The sequence below is a fragment of the Neolamprologus brichardi genome, chromosome 14 (genome assembly GCF_056152115.1).
Source record: "Neolamprologus brichardi isolate AB-2024 chromosome 14, ASM5615211v1, whole genome shotgun sequence".
NCBI lineage: Eukaryota > Metazoa > Chordata > Actinopteri > Cichliformes > Cichlidae > Neolamprologus > Neolamprologus brichardi.
In genome coordinates this window covers 8,951,641-8,971,166 of record NC_142117.1, presented here as the reverse complement: position 1 = coordinate 8,971,166, position 19,526 = coordinate 8,951,641, and the positions used below count along the sequence as shown (strand labels likewise).

Sequence of the window (19,526 nt, the reverse complement as noted above, 5' to 3'; positions counted from 1 at the left end):
TAAAACCTAGTTCAGTCAATAGAGGGCACTCTAACACCTCTCTCTGTATCCACTTTGTCCTTCCTCTCTCACACACACACACACACACACACACACACACACACACACACACACACACTGATTCCCTTTCCTCCCTTTCCTTCTCAAGCTTCACTTCTCCATTCTCTCCAGTTGCATTGTTTACTGAGGCACTGATTATATTTTTAGGTTCTAGCAGGCAGAACCTGAATATAGGAGTTATTTCAAATAAGAAAAGGAGAAAAGCACAGAGCTTAACTTTTGTTCTTGCAGTCTGGCTCTGTTTGTACTGGTGGCGATGCAGGTCAGTCTCGACATGTTTAATGTTGTTTACGAGCTATAAATAGCAGTGCATTAGCTGGTGGCGAGGGCTCTTGTGATGGCCCGGTGGACTGGTGGCTTGGCCGGGGAAAAAAACACACACTGCTGCCATTAGGAGCACTTTGTGTGAGTGTAGTAGTGAGAGAGAGAGAAATGTCTGCTTTTGGTCTACAACACTGTTTGTCTGTCTGTCTCCTCTTGATTGCATGACTTGTGTCAGCATATCCGGCGTCGTGTTTACAACTGGGACTCAATTCCGCAGCCAAAATTTCCTGCCTCGTGGCGCGCTATCACTCCGTCGATCTGTATACACGCGCATATTTATGTATGTGCGCGCTCAAGTGTTATCACCAAGCGCTGCTAGTCCCCACTGTGGTCTCTCTCCAAACCGTGTCTCCTTCCTATTCATCCATTGTGGCTGTGAGGATCCCCCCCAACCACCACCACCACCTCCACCTTTTCACTCATCTTCTCCCTTTCTCTTTTCTCCCTTGCTTCCACAGCCCTAATTACCCATACTCCTCAAAGTGGCCCCTCCTTCAGAGCCTTTGAAGTTATTTTAGCGCAAATTCTACTTAGCTACACTGCAGACAAAACATGGAAAGGGCTTTGTTTGAGGGCCTCTGGAAGTGTGCAAATGTGTGTGTGTTTCTTTTTGTCGATTGAATCAGCAGTGTCTCCTGTTTCGTGTGTTTATATCTAAGTGAATGTGTATACAAGAGAAACCTGCAAGGCCGAGTTTGAGTGTTTGCATACGCTGGTGAAATTAAGTCCATACATACCACATTTTTGAGATTGTATCTGTATATACTGTGTATGTATGCATGAAAGTCTATGCATGCAACTTTAAGGGCCATGCATGAATGCAGGCTTTCTGAATGGTCCGACTGCCTGCCACGGTTGGGTCGGATTGAATGCAGAACCATCTTCTTTGTAACTAATAAAGACATGAACTGAAATGATGTACTTGTGAACACTAGTCTGCTTTTATATGAGGAACTAAACCATTTTGTGGAAGCAGGTTTGTGAAAATAGCATTTTCAGATTTAAGCCTGAAGGCCTTCACACGCTGCTGCGAAACAATCTGTTCACAACACGTGTTGTGAAAATAACAACACAAAATTCGGAATGTTTGGATACAAACTTTTTGTGTGACGTATATACACACACAGAAAGTTTCGTGATTTTATAAAGAAAAAATGTGTTCTTGAAAATTAAAGTTGTGCACAGTCTGCACAACAAAAGCAAGAAATGGGTTCGAGGTTGATTCAATTGACATAAGAAGGCAGGGGCAGGGAGAATTTCATGGTTTGATCCAGGAGGTGACTGCTTTCGTACATATTTCAGGATGTCAGTGGGACAGTTTGAGCTCTTGTTGGCAGAGCTGGGACCACATCTGAAGAGTCAGAGGAATCATTACAGAGAGCCAACTAACCCGGAGCAACGTCTAGCTGTAAGTGTGAGCGAAAATAGTATAACTTTATCATTTCCATATCACTGTGTATTCAGTAACTGTGCATATCTTGAGCTACGGGTGCACCTGTTGTCTGATTGGCCAGATCTGTTTATCCAGATCTGAAAAATCTGAAAAACTGAGCTTGGTTTGAAAAAGTAAATGCCACAAGTTTTTGTGAACAGCTGCAGTAAGAATAGGTGAGTCTGAAAATTATTTTGAATGCATGAGATATTCACACGGACTTTACGCCTCTGGCGTGTATAAGACTTAAGGGCGAGGGTTTTAATCGACTGCACTTAATTGATCTGAGCCCTTATCTTTGCAGCTTACTGAACAGCTTTCTCACTCATGAACCCCTTTTTATGTGTGTTTATGTAGTGACAAATGTAGTGACCTTTTGGGCATCTTTATCCAGACAGAAGCACAAATCATGAATAATTTGCTGGAGTGGGGAACGTCACCTTTCCCCTCTTGTTTAGGGGTGGCTGTAGCTCAGGTGGTAGAGCAGGTCATCTACTGATCGGAAGGTTAGTGGTTCGATCCCTGGCTTCCCCAGTCTGCATGCCAAATATCCTTGGGCAAGATACTAACCCCAAATTGCTCTCCGATGCATCCATCGGAGTATGAATGTGTGTGTGAATGTTACTTAGAAAGCACTTAGAAAAATGTGCTGGTGTGAATGGGTTAATGTACAAGTTGTGTACAGCGCTTTGAGTGCTCAGAAAGAGTAAAAAAGCGCTATATAAGAACCAGTCCATTTACCATTGTTTCTATTATTTATTAATATTACAATTTGCTAACATTGTGGTAATCCACGGTACCCACTGAGGCCCCTGGGGAGAGTCCTGCAGTACTTGTGGTTGTGAGAATTTTGCTGCAGGAGTTTGGAGGCTGAGCAATCCTGGGCTCTTTGTTGTGTCTCTTGAGTGTTCAGCGGGGGGCATTATTCTCCTGGGAGAGACCAACAGCATCACTGAGTGGCACAACAGATATTAGAACCACTTGCCTAAAATTGTGTAGGCTGTGTTCTCATCTGAGGACACGTTCTTGTTGTGTTCCTTGTCCTCGGGGTGGACAATTTCCAGGAAAGCTGACCTCTGACCTTGACCTTGAGGTCGAGGTCAGTGAAATTCGAAATTCCCTGAGATTGTTAGTAGATGCACCTATGGTATCGATATCAAAATCCAATGTCTCCTCATTCTCAAATTATCGTATGCACAAACTTGGGTGTCCACATCGCCTGAAGGCAATTTACTGAGAAAATAGCTGCTTGAAAAATAGCTAATTCTGAAGTAAATTAGCTTCAGCTACACAAAAAAAAAATACTTGTTTCAGTTATCTGAGTAGTCACATCTATGTCACATATATCCATGATGAATTACATTGTGTTGCAACGCAATTCATTAAAATTTCTATAGGTGAGTCTGTAGAGGTGTATTAAGTGTATTTTTTTTCTCAGAAAACATAATTGAATAAATTTGACTGAATAAATGTAAAACTGTTCTTCAGTTTTTTACTTGATGGGTTTAAAACTTGTAGTACAAAAGTTGTGTTCAAAGTCTTCTTGGGTGCCAGTTCACACTCCATTAGATTCATTTACCGGCACTGGCAGTGCCAGTCGTTACCTGAAATTAGGTGAAAATTGGAAAAGACTAACTCCAGAGGGAGTCAGACCAAATGACATTTGCTTAATGACAGTCAGCAAAAGAATACACTCTAATGTCTTAGCAGTCACGCTTTTTCACTTCTGTTCAGCTTTAAACACACTTTCAAGTTGGCAAGTGAGAGACGCGGCGCCTGCTGCCGTGCTGCTGACAACGCAGACATGATTCCACTAGTCTACTTTCTGAAACGGCAAAAGCACTTTTAAATTTGTTTCTCTTCCCACAAACACATCTCAAGCAGCTCGTAGCTGTTTTTTAGAGTTTCACTGGGTGCTAATTATTTCCTAAAGCATTGTATGTGTTTTGTCTGCAGACAGCCTGGCGGAGGGAAACTCCAGGGAAGCGGGAGAGTTGACGAGTCTTCTGTGTTGATGAGAGACACGGCTGAGGATGAGGGTGACGCTGAGATTGGTGGATAACTTGTGAAATGAAGACAAACGAAAAAGCAAAGAAGGGGGGGAAAGGAGATAAATGAGAGTGCTAAAGGGGAAAGAGAAGACTGGGTGGGTGAGGGGGTGGCGGGCTGGATTTGTGAGACAAGTGCCGAGGCGTGAATTGGGGCGTCCAGCATTTCCCATCTGACTCAGCCCTCCGCCGAAAAACCAAATTCAAATGAGAAACACAAACATTTGCAATGCAGCATTTTTCCAGACTTGTTGTTACCTGGTGTGGCCTCTGCGGCCTGCGCTTACAGTAAGTCCACACACAGTGTCCTCTGAAAGAATGTCTGTGGTCGGACTGATTGACGAGGACGTTCACCACAGTGGAGAATTACACAGGGGATCAATCCAGTTGTGTGTTGGGCTGCGTGCTGATGACGGTCTGCCACCCACTCCTGGGCGGGCTGCGCAGTTGGTCTCTCAGCTGCCGGTGCAAAGTGTCCTGACAAGCCTCCCCGCTGCGTGTAGCAACATATGGAAGCTCGCATGTACATCTATGCAGACACACATACACCCTACTCCACCCTGCAAAGCAGACAAAAGCATTTGACTGATTAACATTCTCTTTCACACCCACTTAAGCCCATATGTAACTCACATTTCTGCGTAAAGGACACATGCTGGCTCTATAATGCATCACAAACCCATAGGCTGCCTGTAATAAGACACAGGCCTGCATAGGAAGAGTTCTGCTTCAAGTGCCAGAAACGGTGCAACACATGAGAGAAGCTGCCTGCGCGAGACACATCATTGACTTATTATTTGGTTGTTTCTGATCATTCTTTCCCCAGACTGTCAGATCCAGTTTTCAACGCCACAGCCAAACAAAAAAAAGAATGGAGCCAGGTTATGTGACTCATGGAAAATTGTACTGGATTTAAAATAACTAAAGTAAATACTCAGTGTGCTTTTAAATGACTCTGTAAGAGGGCTTGATAAATCACATCAATAAATCAGAAGAAAATTGGTCTTTCATTTGAAAAACAAAAACCCAGTAAGTACCAGTCAGTTTAAAGTAATGAATGTTCGTTTCATTTGTGTATTAAACTCTGACCAATTTAAATATGGTCTCAAATCATAATCCAATTTAAAAGCATTTCACAATCCTTAAACGAATACTTATATGTAATGTAATGCTTATATGAAGCTGTTATTTTTAGAAGAGACTGTGATCTAACTTTAGCCTCAGCTCAGTTATTCATCTGACATGAATGTGAATGGGCAGCATGATGATAGTTAGCATGAGCACTGTTGCTTCACAGCAAGAAGGTCCTGGGTTTGAGTCCACCATCTGGGCCTTTCTGTGTGGAGTTTGCATGTTGTCCGCTGTGTGGGTTCTCGCAGTGGGGTTAGGTTAATTCACTCACAATGAGCGCGTTGCTTTGCGACAGACTGGCGACCTCTCCAGGGTGTAGTGTAACCCCCCCCTCTCACCCTATGGCAGCTTGGATAGGCTCCAGCTAACCTGCAACCCTGAATTGGATAAGCAGAAAAAAATGGATGGATGAGAAAAGATGCCTTGACCGCTGACAGTTCTGACTGTCTCCCAGTCCATGCTGTCAGCAGTATTGGTCTTGTGTCCACTGAAAGCTGTGGAGTCCCTGGGCAGGTCAAATAACAAATAGAAATACATAAAAATGCATCCACAGAAAGCAAATTATACTAATTCAAATGTAGTATTTATTTATTTGTGTTTATTCATTATGTTGTTGAGATTTAAGAACTAACGCTCGATTCTTTAAAGTAAATTTAGTGTTGCTGGCAGCAGCGAATTAGCTCACTGTATGATAGGTTAGCTAGCCCAACTCTTTCCAAAGCAAACAGAATCAGTCTACGAGCACCTGTAAAAAAATTAACTGACATGTTGTATCAGTATATTTTTAATCCACCTACAAACTGTGTACTGCTCCCCCAGAAAAACCACAACATTTTCTTTTTATCGTTTTCATTTTTGTAAGAAATAAAAACAAACTTTCCTGTTTCCTGTTAACCAAGCTCGGCAGGTTTCTGTTTAATATTTGAGGCATCACAGCGCCATCATAGTGCTAAATATTACTTATACTGGTTATAATGATACTAAAAATCTTCCACTCAAGCAGTGTGATGAGGGTGAAAGCTCAGACACAGGAATGTTTCCAGCTGAAGAATGACTTTAAGGCAAAATGCCTTTATGACAGACATATTTTTGCCTAAAATTCATCCAATAAAACACTCACTTTATTGCATAGCAAAGCCAAGAATGGGCTTCTCGAGGCTTCCTATGTTGGGTTTACAGTCCTGATAGCATCTTTGACTGCAACATTTCATCTTTAGCGATGTTTAATTTGCTCGGTATGTCTGTGAACCCGATGTTGTGTACCTCCCAGGCTCGGTGTATGGTGTGTGTCAAGATGAAGGAGATAGAGAGGAATAGAAATGCTTAGCGATAACCCAGAATATATGATGTGGTAAAGGAACATTTACGCTCTACTTATCTTTCCTCTCTGTCCATATCTCTGACTGCTACTCTCAAACAGACAGCTGAGGATGAGACTGGATTTGAGCACGTCAAACAGAATCGCATTCTTTCTCTGACTCTCCCGGTTGCTGTCACTTAGTTGTTTTCTCAAATAGAAAACCCTCAAACTCGCACAAACGCACCAATGAACATTTGCACAAAGCCTGACTTTCTTCAAAATCAAAATGCATGTAGCTGTTGTACCAACAGAACTTTTGCACGCATGTGGGTAAACTCCAAGTGTCGCTGAGCAATGAAACACTGCTTTAACTGCACGGGAACACACACAGTCTTGTCTCCTGACTGTACCATTATGCCAACAGCTTCCCTTAAATTTGTCTGCGGGTCTTTGGTTGTGTGATGTGTGAACAGCTTTCCCTGACAGCATCGTCTTCCTCCCATCGTGACTGCACACACGGGGTTAGTCACACTAAGAGAAAGAGGGGGAGCGCCCACTTTGTGGCTCATCTCCTGCCCTAATTTACGGCAGTAGAAAATTCATAGTCATATTTTAGTAAATTTAAGCCTTGAGAAAGGGCATCGAGTTTCTTTCTCCCCCCCCATTTTCCCGTCCCCTCCTTCCTGCTCTCTCCTGTTAAATATGCAGATACAGCAGCATGAGGCTCCTCGCAGGTTCGTTGCAAGAATTGGGTCAGCGACGACGTCATAGCATTTTAAAGCGAAGCAGAGTTTCTTTACAGATTCCCAGAGAAGGTCTGGCGCTTAGAGGAAAGGGAGGAAAACTGTCTGTAGCTGAACTGTGATCTTCATTCATGAGAGGTTGATGTGATTTGGAAAGCACTGCTCAATAAAACCCTCAGTAATATCAAAGCTATACTGATGTTCTGTATAAAGAAAATAAACACTGATATTTTAACATTCTCCTTTCCTTTACCCATATTTGTGAAACAATGATCAGTTATTTGAATATGAACTTCAACCTGCAAGTTACAGCAATAAAAATAAGACAGATTAGATTAGATATCAACATTAGATAACATCCAGTCTGTTATTTGATAGATTTGCAAGACTCCTAAAGCCATAAGCTTGAATTGTTACCAGTGACCTAAAGGCTCTGACTATTGTTACTCTCATTGTTCTGTATCGATTGTTCTCTCTGTGATTAACATTGATCACCTTGTTAACACATGTGACTCCAAGCATTGACCTTCCCCTGTGAGTACAAGAGAGACCATATCGGTGAGGCAGCTGTATGATGTTCTTCCTCATCTTTGACCCATTCTCTTTTGGGAGAACCTGTCATTGAAATTCTGTGTTTGACACATAACTCTGCTATTTTGGAATAGCATGGAAACACTGAACTAAACGATCATGGATAACAGTATCTATAGTGTGTTCATGTGATATGATCAAAGCTGAAATAAATGGAGGGTCATCTGTTAAAGGGACAGTCAGTAATTTTCAGTCTTAATTCATTAAAGATGCATAGGCTGCCATGTTCCCCAAATATTTGAACACAGTGGCCGAGAAGAACATCTCACTTCCGACTGATGGTGGTTTATGTATGTGGTTTACATATTTAGTACGCCAAAGGCGTTGAAGTTGTTATTGTGCCGTGCTGGGACATCTTGATCGCACATTGTGGGGTGCCTGTAGCTCAGGAGGTGGAGCAGGTCACCTACTGATCGGAAGGTTGGTGATTCAATTCCAGGCTCCTCCAGTCTGCATGTCAAGTATCCTTGGGCAAGATACTAACCCCAAGTTGCTTTCCGATGCATCCATTGGAGTGTGAATGTAGCTAGGAACCAGTCAGTTTAAAGTAAGTGCTTGTGAGAATAGGTGTGACTGTGGCATGTTGTATGGAGTGCTTTGAGTACTCTGGTACAGCAGAAAAGCGTTGTATAAGAATCTTACCATTTAACATTAGGCTCTTCCTCCTTGATCCACTTCAAACCTGTACTGTGCAGTTCTTTGAGTTCTTTAAACCCAGAACATGCTTTTGTCTCACTTAAAATACCTGCTTAAAGAATCTGGAATTGACTGTCCCTGCCAAGCTCAGACAAAGCAAACTGGACTTAGAGGTGATGTTGGTGTAGAAGTTAGACTGGGTTCCTTTATCTTCCATGTCCATCACATTCACTGGCAACTTTTGGACTCTGGACTTGAGCACCAGACTCTGTAATTAGATATTGGACTTTGGATAAATAGACTCCAGACAGTTTGAATTAGCAGTGAAACCTCCTCAACTGTGGCGCTCAACACCAGAGCCCCCCCAGACATCACACACACCCATCTACTGAGAACCAGTGATATTGTTAAGGGGAGGGAGGGGCGGGGTCTGCACAAAGCCCAGAGGATACTCCTGGACAATACCCACCCCAGTCACAGCCTGTTCACCCTTCTGCTGTCTGGCAAGTGATACCAAAGTATTCACCAGATTTCAGCAGTTTTTTTCCCCTCACGCTGTGAGATTACCAAACTCATCCTCCGCACTCCACCGCACAGTTTTTATTACTTGATTATCCATTTGTTTATTTCTAACTTTTTCTCTTACTAACATTTTCTCTTAGTAGCTTAAAACATCCATAATAATATTGAACAAACTCGTATTGCAGAAAGAAAATCTGACTCTTGTTGAGATTAACATGGCTCCCACTGGTGTAATGTTTGTTTTTTCATTCACAATCATTGGAAATGGAGCTGCTGCAAAATAGTGAATATATTTTCCCCACATTTTCATTTTCAGAATTTAATCCATGCCTTCCAGGAATTTTATGAAAATAGTCGGCATTTGTTTCGAAAGCATGAATGAGCAGGGTTGCCATTCAAATGAAAATGTGGCTTTGGTTAGTTAAGAAGCAATGGCAGGAAAGCGTAGTTTTATAGTGTGAGCAATATGTACTTGAACCTTTTAACCTTGTCATTTCTTCCTCTTGTCTTTTGTGAAGATGGGTTCATTCAGCACAGCTCATCTTAGGCCTTCTCATTCCCGTGAAAACAGTCTGCTGACTGCCAATTTAACTTTATTAGTTGTCTAACAAACTTCACCAAGGTGAAGTGCCGATCATTTGTTGAAAAGAAAAAAAAAACAGATTGTTTGTTGGTGGAAAGCAAGCAGGAGTCTTTATCCTTTTTTTTTTTGCTGCAACACTGAGTCATACTGACTAGCAGGGCACAGTGTGGGATAGGACTGGCTTCAATGCTGTGAACCTGATATATAGGTTACTGTTGCTTCTACAATAACTGGCAAGCATAAAGAAGCCATGTTTTTATGGATACTCTGATTCTCTTCTTGAGCAACACAATCAATGTCAATTCATAATTTCTAACCACCTTAAATCTATCCAACGAGTTTCCATATAACCAGGGCTGCACATAAATGGTCCGCAGGTGCGCATTCGCTGTCAAAATAAAAGATGCGATGCGAAGAAGTTACAACGTGTGTTTGCGTCCATAAGATTTTCTGGAGGAGGACAGACATTTGTTTAGAACTCTTAAAGATGTCGAAGAAGCAAGCTCCTTTAAGCAATTACTTTGGCGTTCCTCCACCTCCAAAGAAATGTCAGAAGGAGTCCGAACCGCAAAAGAAGCGCGTATTCTCGGAAAAGTGTTTGCAGGAGGTGAGCTGGCTTCAAAGAAATGATGAATGCACAGAGATGTGCCGTGTGAATATGCCGTGAAAATCCCACTCTAGCGGACAAAAACCAATTATGTGCACCCCTGTGTATCCGGTCGTTAAGTCTGACGTCACTAGCCGTGTCTGGGCCTAAACTCCGCTGCAGGTCCATACATCAGACGATCACTATGGCATTACTGAGAGTTGAAAAACTGTCTAAAGTCTTTCATCTTTAATAAAATGATCAGCATTCTGCTCTACCAGGTGTAACAATTGAGTTTAACATCCAGTCATCCATGAAAACGGAATTTATGACATTAGATACATATATGACATAGAAGTTAGCAGGAAGTTAGCTCGTTAGCTTCTATCTAAATATAAATATCTAAATAATATAGCATGTCCTGACTGCGGGGTTTTGGAAACAAATTAAAACGTACAGCTCTGTTATCACTTCCAACATAAATGAAGACAGAAAACTAAACAGCAGTGACGTTTGTAGGGTTACTGAAGTTTGGCTAGCTGGTATATAATGATGTGCTACATGACCGCTAGCGACACAGCTATGTTAGCATAATATAAACAAGCTAACTTTTTTTCCACTCGATAAAAGTTAACGTGAGTGTTCTCAGTGGTCAGGAACAAATGTAATCGCATGGCAGGATGCTGTAAAAGGACCAAACTTCAGCCAGGACAACAACTGAGATAATCCATCCACAATACGAGATTAGTCATTCATATACTGCTGCATGGGCTGGGCTGTAGTTACATCCTAAGGTTTTAAAAACTGAGCTTAAATAAATGATTAGCGGTAATAAAAGCCAAGGGAGGTCAACGGTGATCACTGACTGTTTTAGGAGCTTTTTGAGATTAAATAGAAGAAAATACATAATATTAAACATGTTAACAACCAGAGATGGGCAGTAATGCGTTACTTGTAACGCGTTACTGTAATCCGATTACTTTTTTCAAGTAACGAGTAAAGTAAGAGATTACTATTGCAAAAACGGTAATTAGATTACCGTTACTTTCCCGTAGGAACGCTGCGTTACTGCGTTACTAAAACCGTGATTTTCTTGCGAGAATGTCTCATGACAGTGACGTAAGCGAGTGTGATGTTCGTGACAACAGCTGTGTGCAGATCAACAATGGATAATATATCGAGTGCGGGAGAGAGTATGAGCGTGCAGCGTTTAAAGCGTGGAAGTACTGACCTTATTTTGAGTTTGATTCCGTAAAAAGTGACAAAAACATTAGTGTCCGCTGTGCGTGGGAAGAAAACTTCTTTTTACAGCGAAAAAAAACCCCTAAACTTCCAAGCAAGCACCGAGTAGCTACGACGTAATGAGAAACTCACAGAGAAACTGCGGTATCCTTCCACTGACCGCTGCGGCACACCTGCACCAGGATAAACCTCCGCCTACTCTACTCCTGCTTTACAGGTGAAAATAGAGCAAAAGGACCGCTAGTCTTTGACTTTATTTATTTTCTGCTGTGTTTTACTTGCATCTGAAAGAGTGAGTGTAAACACAAAAAAATATATATATATATATATATATATATATATATATATATATATACATACATATATATATATATATTATGTGGTGGAATGTGCAGAAAATAGGTTTAAATGTTAAACTAATTTCTTCCAGTCAGAGAATGGTGCATATAATTAAAATTTTGCTTCATGCATAAAGTTAAAAGATTAAAACTAACAAAACAAGTTTTATTAGAGACTTTTCCATTTGATTACATTTTGTATGATGGATTATGTAGAAAAAGTAGAATTGGGCTGAAAGATCTATCGCTTTATCACCTATTCAGGTTGTAAATCATGTTTTTAAAAAGTAACTAAGTAACTAAGTAATTAATTACTTTTGAAAATAAGTAATCAGTAAAGTAACGGGATTACTTTTTTGGGGAAGTAATCAGTAATTAATTACTGATTACTTTTTTCAAGTAACTTGACCAACACTGTTAACAACACAAAAGCCATATTAAACACAGACTACTTTAGGCCCGGAAGTAGGATTCGTCACGTCATCACTTAACGACCGGATAACTAACTGCTTAGTCTTGACAAGTCTTGACATTTGTAATAAAGTCTGTGTAATACCTATAATGACCGTACAGCTGAATTCATTTCACACTGAAAGACACATTTGGTTTCTTGATGGTGGAATAGATTCTGTGCATAAAGACGTTATCTATAAGCTAACATTAGTCTTGCTAATTTTAGCCTCAAGCGTCCTAAAAATCACTTTTTCCCTCTAAAAACAGTTTGACTACATTCTCATGTCGTAGAAGAGTTTACTCAATAAAACTCAGAGTACAGTTTCCCTATCACAGTCACCAGCAGTTAACAGCAGCTAACAGTGGCTAAATAGCAGCAAAAACATCTGCACTTACCCAGAAAAAACTACAGCAAATCCTCTTCAACTCACCTCAGTATCACTGTCATCTTTCAGTCATGAGCTTTACTGTGCAATGGTGGAAGGGACTGTGTTGGAGTTAACTCTTGTACTGGTGAGGTGCAACTCTTGTGGGGAGGCACAGAAAAGACTAATCCTGAAAGAGTACAACGACAGGTCTTCTCTTTGTTTGCTTTGGCTCCATGCAGGGCCTCGAGCACAGCTTAGCTCCTGGTTGATGTCCAAGATATCTTGGTCCACGCTGTATTTAAACTGCTAAACTCAGTTGCTCTTCACAGATGATGAATTTTAACTTTAACAAATGCAGTTTCACACATCATTGACTTACAAGACCATGAGTGAAAATCCTAAATGCGCCATATGTAATGTGCTTAAACAGAATCCCTCTGCAGCAGAGGTGCAGTGCTCGCGCTGCACAGCACATGACACAGCTATAACTGAGCAGATGATCATCTGTCTCTCCAGCCCCTTCATTGTCTGACCATCTTCATCAGCCTCTACATCTTCCACACATTTTATTGTTCTATCTGGATGCACCATCTTTCTCTGTTTTATCTCCTGTTGCTTTTTGTCTCTCCCCTGCTGTTAACACTTTAACAATCTGTTGGCAAAGGGTAATGCCCTATTCACAGAATTTCTACAACAGGTTCCTCCAGCTGTTTCTCAACTCTCATTTTTGTCTTCACTAGTCGATTCAAAGATAAGAGAAATAGCACTGAATCCACTGCAGAGCACCACACCTGTGCAAGTTAAGAGAAGTGTTGCGAAATGTATAAATTAATGGAAAATGGCACATGAACCATAGCTGCAAATGCTTTAGGCTACTGCAACAGTTTTTCTTAGAAAAAGTAAAATATCGACTTGCTGCATTTTATTGCCTCGCAGTGTGAAGACAAGCAAGATGTTGAAATGAATCATCTGACTTTCCTTGTAGTTTTCTTGAATAGAGCCATGCAGCTTGCGAGGGTCAGCTTAAATAAACAGTCTATCCTGGAGTCCTGGCAAGCGCTCAGTGAGTCACCGACATAATGCAGCGAAAGGTGAAAGCCCGTTTTTCTGCCATTTCGGGGGAAACGTTTCCAAGAGCAAAAGTCTTGCCGTGTTTAGTCATCACCCGCCTCCAGCCCTTTAGGTAAACCCAGCGCAGCTTTACAGCTCACTCCCCTGCCTCGTCTGCGAGCTCAGCCCTCGTCACATGAATTATGGATCAGAGAAATATCCTAGGACTCTGTTTTGAGACTGAGCTGTGGTCCTGGATTTTGTCCGGGTCCTTCAGAACTGACCTGAGGACAACCAGGTGGTCAGGTTGGAGCTGGGCCAACCCAAACACCCTTGTAAGAGGAACAAATATATATATTTATATATATATATATATATATATATATATATAAATATTAATCAACATGATAATGTGTAGGGGCATTTGCCAGTGTAAATAAAGAGCTCAGGTCCCTAGAACTCCCTCCATCCCCAGGTCATTTTTCAAACCTGTCATTCATTTTCTCGTCTTTTGTACGATATTCTGCTAATCTTTCCTGTCCAGCCCTAATTGCCTTGCACTTTCCCGTCCTTTTCTTTGTCCATCCGTCCCCCTCACCTCCTCCTCTATCTATCCTTTTGCTTCCCAGATGTGTTGTCTTCCTTTTCTTTTCCAGGTCTGGCTTCCAGGCTTCTGGCTGACATTTCACACTGCTTGCCCCCACCTTGTGCGGTATTTTCTGAAGTTTTAGAGCAGTAGCAAGCAAACCTAGTGTCCAAAGGTGAAGTGACTGACACGTTTCAAGCTGTATTCTTCCTGGCCAGGTGGTGCCGGATAGGGGAGAGAAAACAGGGTGGGGAGCAGGGTGGTTGGATTTGCTTGGCTTCTCTGTGTTTATTTGATATCTGGGCTGAATGCACTGCCAGCGTGAAAGAAAAAAAACAACATTATAGAAAGAGAGTGAAAGGTGAGATGGGTGTGTTTATCTCATGTTTGGCTGAATATACAACACATATTTGAAAAAGGACAGAAGAAGACACAATGGATGTAAGAAAGTCAAAGAGGGGAAAATGAAAGACACATGCGCAGCGAATCTGCTCTGGATGTCAGCACACGTGTGCGCGAGTGATTTGCTGGGTGAAATGGAACGCAGGATATAGGTCTCTCCAACGATCTAAACATAATGACTTAATATTTCTCCCTCTCCAAGCCCTCCCATAAACAAGCCGGGGATAAAGCAAACATGTTAAACCGACTCCTAAATGACGAGGGCCTCTTGTCCTCCCTCTTTGAAATCCACTCTGCCCGGGAATAATTAAGGCGGCTTTATGGCCGAGTACAAAGACGGAATATTGTTAAGTTGTATTGTGCTGCTGTGTATGCATGAGAAAGAGGAAGAGGCCATGACACCTGCATGATATTCCAAAAAAAACACAGGAGCTCTTAGCATGTGAATGAAGTGTAGGTGCTCGTGTGTGTTTCCTGCCTATTGTGTGTGTGTGTGTGTGTGTGTGTGTGTGCATGATTATTGTCTGTGTGTGAGAGAGAGAGGCAGAGAGAGAAAGAGCGCATCTCAGTCTGAGAGCATTAGCAGTGAGCCTGTTCTCTGTATCTCAATGAGGGGATTAGAGGACTATTCATTAGGCAGGCTTTGATAGGTGACTAGCCGAGTCCATCCACTGTTGCCGCTCATGTACTGCCAGACAGAGAAGGCCAGAGGGTAATGGAGGGAGCCCAGTCTCTAGTCTTTCACTGTCTTCATCCTTTTTTGTCTATTTTTTTTCTTCCTGTTGGCATCTCTGTCCGGTCCCTTTCAACATCACTGGAGGGAGAGTTATTTCTTTCCAAAATGATGTAGTCAGACTGTACAGCCTGAAATCTTTGGGTTGATACAAACAGGGGCGTAAGGAAACATATTTAACCCTCTGGGGTCGCCGGACGCGTGACCAATTTAAGACGACACAGCTACAAGATGCAGCACGTCTCCATTTCAACTTGGGTCGAAAGTGCGGACTTCAAACTATATACCAGCTTTTGAATTGTGTCGATGGGCCACGTAAAACCAGAGTTATGATAAAAAATACACGCGATGTTTTTTTCTGAACAAAACAGTGGCGTTTACAGCAGGAAGGACAGAAAAAACAGCGTTTTCTATGGACAGCTAGCAAACACTCTCCGCTTGCGAGTGAAAAAAGAAAAAGAAAAAACACCCCTTCCCTATTGGTGTTAGAGTTTACCATGTCAGCCAATCAAAAAAAAAAAAATGATAAGGCAACATGTGGCATTTGGTTGTTTAGGGAGAAGGGGAAGTTTTTAGGAGTGACACCCGCGACGGAAAGCGGGCGAGCGAAAGACAGAGAGAGACAGCGAGTTTTCATATGTGAGACATTAGTGACATTTAGCATGTTTGGAGGGTGTAGTTAGTGTGTTGTGTAGTTATTGTCTTGTATTGTGTGTCAGTTAGACTGCTGAATTTCATATTTGCTCTAATAAGCCGTCAAAGGCAGATTCCAGTGTAAACGCTGTTCCCACATGGAAAACAGGACCTCTTGCTGTCAGACCTGCAGGGTTTAGGCCTGTGGTGTTCTCCTCTGTCTTATACTGAACACAAACTACATTTTTTGGACTGGCACAAATCTTATTGATCCAGCACACCTGATTGTTCTGTAAATAGATTTAAATGGTTATATAAAAAACCCCTGAGGCCTTGGCGGCATTTTTAGGTAAATAGTCCCATATAACTTTGTTGTTTGCAAAACTTTTTAGAAATGTACAATTTCTATTTGCATTTCAAGTTATAAAAATGATTCATTAAACATGTTTGTGGGTTTTACAGTAAGAAATACAACTTTTTTCTACTCGGATTTTGAGTTTTTTGTCTGAATTTAGAACTGTGCTAATATAGTATAGCAAAATGAAAAAATCACTCAAATTTCAGATATTTGAGGTTGTGCTGAAAATAATGATACCAAACAAGGCAAGGAAAACATATTTTAAAGGTGAAATATAGAGGTAAAATCAAAAGTAGTCAAAAACGGCCAATTATACCCTGGACCCCAGAGGGTTAAACACTTTACTGTTACTGTGAGGCTTTCAGGACATGTTATTGCAACTCTATATGACACCATGGTGTCATATAGAAAATAAGACACTTGAAAGTTAATGAAGACCTGGTAGCTATGGTACACGAGTGCCTGTTAGTAATTATTAATGCCTCAGTTTAAGCTTAAATAACCAAAAGTGATTTGCAATATCCATCCGTTCATCCGTCCATTTTTGAATGCTTATCCAGGTTTGGGATGCAGAGTCAGCAGTCTAAGCAGAGAAGCGAAGACTTATCTCGCTATCTTCCAGATCATCTGGAGGGACCACGAATTGTCCTCAAGCCCTGCGAGACATAATCTTTCCTAAGACATGCCTGCAAAAATCTCACCTAGGAGGCATCCAGAAACTAGTTAGATGAACCACGTCAACTGACTCCTTTTGAGGGAGATGGGGGAGTAGTAATCTGCATTCCCCCCAAATGGCTGAGCCTCTTATCCTATTTTTAAGGGAAGCCCAGTCATTCTGCGAGGGAAACTAGTGAGCATTTGGTGGTTGGGCGTTAGGCCATGTGGCCCAGCCAGGTTTAATCCAAATGGGTCCGACACACAGGAGGAACCATAGGGTTTGGTGCAGTGTTGAGAACTGGGTGGTCGTCAAGGGTGGTGGACAGTGACAGAGGTCCTGGCTCTCCGATCCCCAGCTTCCAAAACTAGCTTATGGGTCATGTGATATACAATAAATGTGCAAAAAGGCATTAAAACATTGAAATGGTTTAAATTCATTTCAGAGGAGTTCTTTGATCTACTTGCTTGGCAATATTAGGCACCAGGCTAATTGCTGTGTCGAAAGCCCCTTTTTGCATGGGACTGGTACTACCTGGAGACCTCTTGATCCTGTGTGATCTTCCATTATTTGAGAGGAAAAGATTCCACGGCAAACACAAACTTTGTTCAATTACATACCAAAGTTCAGTCCTGTGAGAAGATTTGTCCTGCAGAAATTGGCATCCGATTTTGTCCTTTTCTGACTCTTTGGAAGAGGGATCTGGAGGCTGTGTTTGAAATGATAAATTAGCTAAATAAATAAATCCCTATGTCTTTTACTGTGGATAGCAGAAATGCAGGCAAAGGGAAAACACACAGAATCCACACAATAAAGCCCAAGCTGTCCTAAACAGAAGAAAATACATATTATCAACAGCTGGCGAGGGTGGAAGTCAGTTTGTTTAGAACATACTTGGTTCATCTTGTCTGAATGGGTCATCATGAAACAGATATAAGGCGAAATTTCAAAATCATATGAATTCCCTAGAAGAACCTAGGGTTACTAGTTTATTGCCAATAGCACTCATGCACTCATTTATATGTGATATCAGGAGGTCATCGACAAACATCCATATACAGTATATGACAAGAGTGACTAAGAGCCATCCCACAGCTGGCATGACTGGATTCATCGTGGCACAAACACCCAGAGAGTATAACACGAGTATGTGATGGTCTGACAATGGCTTGTATCACAGATTTTTTAAAAAGGTGGCCTGTTTTGATTCTGACTCTGTTATTTGGATAAAGTGATGGTGAGCGTCATTCCAGGACAAAGGGGCTTGAGAAATAGCCGCATCTGTCAGCGTTTTACTTTATTTCTGACAAGCCATAGGCTTTGAATGTAGTGCGGAGCATCAGTGAGGCGAACGGAAAGATAACATTTGCCTGACTAAGCCCGCTGATAGAAACATATGTTTCCCCCGCCCAACAAAAGTTTCCCTCCCTATAAAAGTACACAAACTCTGTTTGAACCATGACAAGAAGAGGCAACTTCACGCGTGGTAAAGATGACATGTTTGTGAGTGGCAAAGACTCTTCTACAGCAGGCCACAGGGACAGAAAAAAACACGTTCTCCACTCCCATCCTCTCCTCCTTCTCATCTCTTTCGTCGTCACCTATTTCTCTCACTTTCTTTTAGGGCTCAAGCATATAGACTTGGGCCATGGGACAAAGGGAGAGGGAGGAGGTGGAGGTGCTGTCAGATGATGAAGAGGAGAAAGCAAGGGATGAGAAGAGGAGGAAGCTGGGGACTCGTTCTGATCCCAGCCTCTTAATAAATCTGTCAGAGCGAGACAGAAGGAGAGCATGAGAGAGACACAGAGAGAGACGGAGAGAGAGAGATGGAGCTGTTAGCAGAGGTCTTCACCAGGTGGTTTGAAGTGTTCCTCCTCAAATCTCCTGCCTTGATGTAGAACTGTGTGGATTTTCCCTGCATTCGTTTACCTGTTTGTGTGTATGACTGTGAGGATGATTTGTTGTCCCTGAATACAAGATTTACCGTATTTAAAAGATATATGCATTTAAGCCGTTTCTCAAATATCACTAATGTCGTTTCCATTAAGCTAAAGTTTGTAGCTAAATAGGGTAGAATGCTCTCTGACACTTCTAAAGCATTAGATAGACATGCATATAGAGAAATTACTGTAAGTCATACTACATTAAATAAGTAACTACCTAATCTGTTGCACACTTTTTGATCCAGGTATGTTTTTGCTACAGTGGCAGTGTGTTTGGGAATATCAACATCCTGAAGTATGAAGTCACTGCAATCAGAAGCTTTGCAAATTTTTTCACATAGTGGATCAAAATCTGATACTTTTCTGTGTCCATAATTTCAGCGATTTTTAAAAGATCTCCAACAACACTGGCTGCAATCCAGCCCTAAATCATGACGCAGCCTCCATCATGATATACAGATGGCTGTAGACACTGATATATCTCTCTCTCCTGAACTTCTGTGTACATAAAGAGAGCAAATTTCAAATTTGGATTCATCACTCCATACCACCTTTTGCCACTGATTTTCAGCCCAGCTGCTGTGTAATTTGGCATTTCTCAGCCCGTTCTCCATGTTTCTTTTCCTTAAGAATGGCTTCGTGGCAGCCACTTTTCCATTAGAACCGTTTATGAGGAGAACAGTAGATGGATCAACTCAAGGGCCAGATGTATCCCTAAGGTTCTGTATCAGGTCTACCCTGGATCAATCTTTTTTTTTGGTATCTACTTGTCCAGTTTCATCAACTATGGGTGCTGTAAATAGGGGATA

At 41.7% G+C, this 19,526-nt stretch overlaps 1 long non-coding RNA gene across 1 annotated transcript; it reads left to right on the top strand.

Annotated features, from left to right (window-relative positions):
• Positions 1–136: 136 nt before the first annotated feature.
• On the top strand, positions 137–7,277 carry LOC118454935 (uncharacterized). Its single transcript, XR_015719969.1, has 3 exons — positions 137–322; positions 1,687–1,792; positions 3,773–7,277. It is a non-coding gene; the product is annotated as an uncharacterized LOC118454935 (long non-coding RNA).
• Positions 7,278–19,526: the final 12,249 nt, after the last annotated feature.